Below are 7,493 nucleotides of genomic sequence, written 5' to 3'. Positions count from 1 at the left end.
GGCCGGCTCGGCCCGGGGCTGCCGCGGGGTCCCGCCGCCTGCGCAGCGCTTCTGCTCCCCGCCAGCGCCGCCCCTCCGTGCTGGCCGTTCCCGCTCCGCCATTATCTCGTATGTCCTCATGATTATCGTCCTGTCAGCCCCCTTTGATTCTCTCTCGCTGGCTGTTGCACTCTGCGTAATCCACTCAGCTCTGTAACCTTGTTACCCCGATTCCAGTGCGCTGCTGCTGCTGCTTCTGCGTTCTCTCAGGCTGTCCCTGACCGCGCTCTTCAAACAGCTCCTTCGTTTCCTCTTTTCTAATCATCACAGCCCGGCCATTAGAAAGCAAGGTATTGAAAGTGTAGGCTCCACGGCAGATCCAGACATTGAAAGAGTCAATTTCAGTGCAGTCTGTACTTGATCACTTCATCTTTGCGCCACATCATGCTTGGAGGACTCGACTTTCAAAGTAACCTATTTTAGGGTCTGCAGATAGACTTCTAGGTGTCAGTTTTGTACGGATGTCTCTAGAAAAGGCAAAAGCACATCCCTGATTTCCTTTCAAGGTGTGAAATCTGTGTTTCAAAGCATTAAGGTAATAGAGCTCTTCAGTTAAACCTGTCTTGCTATTATCTTGCCGTTGGTTTTTGCTGTTTTTAAAACAAAACAAAAACAGGAGAGCAAAGCAATGCATTTTCCACTAGTTCTATTCTGAGAAATGCCTACATGGTTTTTATTTTGTAGAAAGGTTTTCCTGTAATTTTTAAAAACATCCTGAGTCAGATGCTTAACCGAAAAATCTTCATTCAAAGAATTAAATATTACATGCTTAAAAGGAGTTGAAAACTATGTATACATCAGCAAATGTTGGGCAGCATTAAATACAGTCACTGTTCCCCATGCAGTCTTCAAATGTACTTTTCAACTCAGATGTCATCATAATTGCAGACCTCCTAGTTTGTATTTGTCAGAAACTGGATGGATCAGAACTTTTTCCTTTTATTTGGAATTTTCATGATTTTTAAAGCTTTCCTAGTAAAACATAATGTAGTCCTTGCATCGTTAGAGATTAATCATGTATATCCAGACTTGAGTGAAACATAGTAGGTTTATATTTTGATTGTAAACTATTAACTAATTGGTGTGTTATTGTTATAATAGGAATTTCAAGTAATTTTCAACAATGTAACTTTGTTAACTATTCCTATGTATCAGCAGAACACTTTCTTCATCCTTAGGAATATAGAGTAAGCCCGTGCCTTCACCAACAAAGCACTCAAATCCTGTTTACTTCAGATGCCCTCACTCCCAATCTTTTAAGTTAAGCAGAAGTTTAACTGCTTGACTGAAGTGAAGAAATTTTTGTGGGTTTAGGTAGGGCAAAGATACATTCATGATTTTTAGGACTGGATTCAACAGCATCTGTTGTGTGCATATATATGCTTGTATGCAAAACCAAAAAAAGTCCTGGAAGGGTTGGTTTTCATTTTTTCTCCCTTTTTCCCTAATGTAGCTCACTTATGTTGTGTCAGAGACTCCTCCTTGCTTTGCTAAAACAGGCTCCTTCCCTGTTCATTCATTCCTTAAGTTTTAAAAATGCAGCTTCAAGACATTTAACACATTTAAGAGTCTACATGGATTATAAAGTCAGTCATGGCTGATCTATTAGCCTCTAGCCACATTTCTCCTATCTCTGTTTCCTACCTTGCTCTAGGGAATTTTCTGTGCTTTCCACTGCCAGCATCCTGAACAAAACTTTCTGAGTAAGGGAAAGAAGTGTATATAAGCTTATGCAGTAAAACAGAGATACAATCTGTTCTCTAAAAAGTAACAGCTAGTGCTTTGTTTTGGAGGATAGCTACATGCCATGCCTCTAGAACTGCACAGCGTATCTCCAGTTACCTGTCAGAGACAGCTTAAAATCTGCTTCTGGAAAACAGGTACTGTTGCTGAATTTGAATGACTGCACCTGGAGGTAGCTGTAGAAAGGCTTAGGTTTAAAATAGCCTCCACTGGCTTGCTCCCGGGTTCCATCTGAATTCCTTACCTGAGGGCTTTCTCTGGGGAGTTACAGCCGGTCATTCATTTTCACAAGCAGACTGCTTTTCATATACAGCGTTAACAGTATTTGTCTCAAGCTGCAAAACACATTTTATGTGGTTATTTTGTGAGTTTGCATGGTGTCATTTTTTCTGGTCTGTAGTTTCTTCATACAGCAGTGAATCTGAAAGTATGTTATATTCTGTGTTTCACCTTCTAACCACCTGCTTGTAGTGAAATGTCCAACTGGAAGTTAGCAAGATAAGGAGACAGCAGCAGTTAAAATTCCTGATTTATTATTTTATTTGGTGTACCTTTAAATTATATTGACAAAAAGATGATATTGTACAACACAAGTATGTAATGTAAATAACTAGGAGCTAGCATGAGATATATTCACATGTTTTTAAAAGCCAGTTTTTTTGTTGATTGAGGCTGCAGTAGGTGGAATGCAGAAGGTGAAACATACCAGCATCCTCTTCTGGTTGAATCAGCAGCCTGTTGAGCAAGAAATGAGCAGTTGAATCACAGTGTTTCCAACAATAGGCTGTGGGAAATCCTTTGTGGAAAGTCCCTGTGCCACTGGATTTTCTTGTACCTGTGTAATGACTGGACCCCTACTGCTTCTTCTTTTTCCATTTTTAACGGGTATTTTTAAAATAAATTAGCCAGTATTTGGGTCCTTTCCATGCAAAGTCTGGACAGCACTCTTGGTGTAACAACAAAAGACTGATGGAGCTGGAGTATCTTTTGCAGACTTCCTTATACTCTTGAAGTGGACCTAAGTGACTGGGACCCAAGCTGACTTAGCCAGTTCAAGTGTCCCCTACTTAGGGAGAGCTCTCAAGTGGCCAGAGCGCCAGCGTATTGTGCCTGCTCTTTCACTCCCACTCTACTCTCTAGATTAGCAGGGGTGTTGGTGGTGGACTTTGATCACTATCTCAGCTTTTCAAGCATTTGGCTTGTTTGGGACTCTAAAAGCTGGGGTAAATTTTCTGAAGTCCCTGGACTTCTCTAAATAAAATGGATCACAATGTATTGTAGATCAATCTAGAGAACAAGGAAGACATAACTAACTTTCTAAAGTTGCATTATTCCTGCCTCTCTTTCCTTCTTCTGCAGGGAAAGAGAACCTGGGCTATTTTGTTTCTTTTGCAGGTGAGAGCAAAGTGTTGAATATGGTAGTGGCATCTCTGGCAAAGATTGCCTAGTACTTCCTCTTGCAAGTTACTGCTTTGCCAAACATCAGTTTATCTTTATTGAATCGTGTCTGCCTTTTGCTAAGCCTGAGCGCTGTGAGGGAGGATAAAATGTAAACCTGAGTGAGATGGAAGAAAAACACAGGACGTGTTTAAGAAAAATGTTAAGAGCCATCTTAAGAAAGGACTGAGAGTGGGAAGAGGTAGATGGAAAGGTAAAGGACATGGGCTTGGGAAGTCATGAGGTCATATAGACAGATGAGAAACGAGACTGGCTGAGAGTGCTAGGAAGGAGGTGGTGTTGAGCTGGAAGAAAAAGGTGGAAATGTTAGAAATTACATTGGTGCTTGGGTTTTATCCCTACTTCTGCTACAGCTTTCCCATGTTGTTCTAGGCAAGTCATTTCTATCACCATGTCAGTGGCTGCTGACATCTTTGTTTTCTGATTGTCCTGCATGGAAACTGATTTGAGCAATTATAACTGTAAATTAGATCAAAGGTAATTATAGTTTGAACACAGGAAGTTAAATTAAACATGTTCTTGTATGTAGTTTTACAGATAAACCCCAACAAACTGGTGTAGCTGTGTGTCTTGCATAGGGTTTGAAATCTGGATGTGTCAGTCATTCATGCCTGTGTGACTTCACACCTTGTCAAGTGTTTAGTGTTCCTTTGGCAAAGATGAGGAGTGCACCATGTTCCTTATACAAGAGCAGTTTTGTCCCTACAGAATATACAGGAACTACTCTTACATTTGTTTTGTATTTTTGATAATAGTTCCCTTTAGACTAGCAAGTTCATTGGGCAGGGGATAAGAGTGGATGTTTGTTCACTTTGTCAGTAATTTCGAGCAGATTACTTAGTACTGGGGTCTGTTACCTTCATGGCCAAGTGTGTAGGTTTTAATTCTGCAGAGGAATAATTCTCTTCAGTGATGTAAGTCATATTAATTCCAAATGTGCAGCTTGTGAGTGATCTAAGGAGCATCTGCAGAAAAGGAAAGAATTGTATTTAAAACTGCTGTACAGGAGAGTCCATGGGCTATGTTTGACTTGCAAACTATTCAGAAGAATTCCAGTTTCTTCACTTAAAACCCTTAATATAATGCTCTGGTGACTTGGACAGTCTTCCTTGGTCTCAGAAAAATGAAAGGGACTCAAAGGTAACATCTCTGTTACGCGGGCTCTGCCAGCATAGCTGTGTTGGCCATGGGTCCTACTCGAGAAGGTTCTGCAAATATATTCAAGTCATCTCTTTTGACAAAGCAGACTAAACCAACAAAACACTTTCTGTAGTGGTAGCTCCACCTGCAGTGTGGGTTTTGAAGAAATAGCAAGGTCAACCAGGGCATGTGATTCCACCCAGCTCCCATCCTCCTTGGTTGTACAGCTACGGGAGCAGAACTAATGTGATGACGAAGTCCAGTCTGTGTAGCAGGCACTGACAGTGTCATCAGTGACCTCCGCTGCCTGTTAGAGACAGGGCTGTGCTTCAAAATCAGATTGTCACTTAGTTTTCTGTAGGGCTAAGTAACAGGAAGACTACGAATCCCATGGGATTCGTGTGTTTTAGTTGATTCAGGACTCTTTTGTCAGTGACTGGCACTGTGATACCCATTACACTGTTGGCAGTGAAAGAATTTTTGACATGTAACTTGCTAGTTTCTTGGAACAAACAGCCTTGTTTGGTGCTGACGCTTTCTTAATGAGCACTTTGCTCTTCTTCTTGCTGCAGTGTCATGACAGCATGTTTTAGGGCAAAATCCACTGATGATATCCATATCTGCAACTGTGACCTTTACTGTTCCAGCTGAGTTCAGAGCATTTTCTCTGCTACGTGCAGTGCATTAGTGTTGCTTGATTCTGAAATCTTGTATGCTAGCCATGAAAATTTTGAGAACTTCTTTTCATCAAAAAAGTCCTCTGCTACACAGAAATGGCTCAGGAAGATGTTTGTGGAGTCTGCTACCATGAAAATGGGTTTAGTGAAATGGATATATCTTTTCTTGGGCTGGCAGAAAAAATAAAAGAGCTCTTACAGTCTTTCACTGCATTTATTCTGACTCTGTAATTGTAGAAACTAGTGAATCTATCTTGAAGTTCACTTGCAGTGCACCATCAGCAGCAACAAGTCAATCCCCTGGTAAAGGACATTGTACCTGTGCAGTGTCTTCTCTCCCATCAAACAGTAAATAGATTTCTGGAGAACTTGCTTCATCTTCAACGTTATTGTTAACAATGGCTGTCTCCTTGGCCATTATTCCGGTACTTTGAATGCTAACTGGAATTGCTCTTTAGTGCTTGTTTACTTGCCTACTAATGAAGCCACTTCAGATTCATAATTCATTTTACAGAGTATGCAAAATACGGACATTGGATCAAATCGTTATCATGACTCGGGCAGGATAGTAGAGGAAAATAGTGTGTGACTATAGTTGTGCCTCTACATATGTATAATGCCATAGGGCTTACTAAAACTTTTACAGGCAAACTTAATTCTGGCATTTACTAGCTATGGAGTTCTTTAACATTTTAAAGTTTCTTCAGTGCAATTTCTTTGATGTAATTCATAATCAATAGTGTAATGCTTGCTTATAATGCTTGCTCAGTCCTACTGCCATCTCCAAATAGTAATTCACGCAATATTGCACTGTTGTAGGCATGTACTCCGTTTCCTGCAGAAACTGGGACAAGGATGCATTTCAACACATTTCTAATATTTACTTTATAATATTTACTTTACTTTTTTGTGTCTGTCTCTGTAAGTGTTGGGCTAAGCATTTGATGGAAGCCGCTTTTTATTTTCCCAGAATTAGTAAGCTGTGTGTATAGGTCACTACAATAACATGTTAGAGTCCACATTTGATGAGCTGCAATAAAATATTTTTTTAGTGAGCAGTATATAAAGAAGTAGGAGTAGTGTTTTATTTTATGTGGGTTATATAGCACATCCTCAGTAGTGTGTCTGAGTGTCTCATAGCAAGCATAAAAACGTGTCCTGCTTTTTGGAGACTAAACCCTGGAAACCCTTGCACACGAACATAGGCTTATTTGACTTCACTGTGGTTACTTACATTTGTCAAGCTAAATGTTTTCCTAAAAATTTGCAGTGTCAGCACTGTAGTTGCCTTGGCTTGCATAGGTAGCAGTGGGCCAGCAGGGGCCACAGCTGGTTAGCAGAGTGAGGATTTGGGTGAAATGAAGTGTTCTGGACCTAGGACCATCACATGGAACTGGGAGATCCATAGACAGGGTGGCAGCAGGGATAGTGTTTAGAACAAGGAAATCCTCAGAACCCCATAGTAATTTGAAAACTGTGTTTGTTATGTTGGGCAGTGGTGCTGCCCAGTAGGTAGCAAACTAGCCTGGGATTAAGGAGGACTGGATACTATTTTCAGGTCTACTAGCAGCCTATGTGGTTGACCTTGACAAATTGTTTCACTCTGTGCCTTGGGCTACGGTCCCATGTTCATTAATACCATTTTTGTGCAGTACCAAATCACCTGGTAGCACATTCTCATCAAATAAGCCAGATCACATGATACCATGTTTATGCTGGCTGTATGCCGGTTGCAGAAGGACAGACGCTACCTGATGGAGCATAACTCTGTGCAAAATTAGAATTGGCTGAGTGGGTTGCACTTAATCAGTGCGTCATGCAGCTGTGGTGTTTTTGATCTTGTACTAGACATACTGAAACTGAATTTACTATCTAGTTCAACCATGATCTTGGTCATGTGGATAGCATCCCATATCTCTGTCTATAAAGAGATTTTTTTTTTCCTACCTGAAGATTTCAAAGCAATTTGAATTCTTTTTTTAATGATTTGATTTTAATACTAAGGATTGTAGTTGGCAGCCTGAACTGTTTCTGGAATTCCAGAAGGTCACAACAGAGAGCAACCGAAAGTCTCTGTGGTTTGGATCCCTGCTTTTCTAGGCACTGTCTGCATTTCAGAGTCAACATGAGTTAACTCTGTCTGGTTTAGCTTAGCCTAGAGGAAGAAGATAAAATTATGAAATGTAATGAAATTGGTAGGTGTTGAGGTAGATAGCCAGTGCAAATTAAAAGGCCATCTTCATCTCAAATCATGGATTATTATTTTTTTGTTGATGAAACTTATTACTGGAAACACTGGAGTTGAGTTTCAGTTGATCAGTAGTGAAAATAGTCTTTCAAATTAACCATCTTATCTAGAAAGCTCCTGCTGACAGTCCAAGGATTTAAATGCTGGGGCCAGGGAGTGGGGGGGGGGGGGGGGGGAAAAGGGGGGGG

The 7,493-nt window shown here is 40.7% G+C and overlaps 1 protein-coding gene across 1 annotated transcript in view; it reads left to right on the top strand.

Moving 5' to 3' along the window:
• Nucleotides 1-7,493, top strand: part of NSMCE2 (non-SMC element 2, MMS21 homolog (S. cerevisiae)) — a 134,410-nt gene that overhangs the window by 30,543 nt on the left and 96,374 nt on the right. The gene's annotated exons all lie outside the window — the stretch shown is intronic.

The sequence above is a fragment of the Haliaeetus leucocephalus genome, unplaced genomic scaffold (assembly GCF_000737465.1).
Source record: "Haliaeetus leucocephalus isolate CR32 unplaced genomic scaffold, Haliaeetus_leucocephalus-4.0 Scaffold555, whole genome shotgun sequence".
Lineage (NCBI taxonomy): Eukaryota > Metazoa > Chordata > Aves > Accipitriformes > Accipitridae > Haliaeetus > Haliaeetus leucocephalus.
Note: the sequence above shows the minus strand (reverse complement) of the source record. Positions and strands in the feature narration are given on the sequence as shown.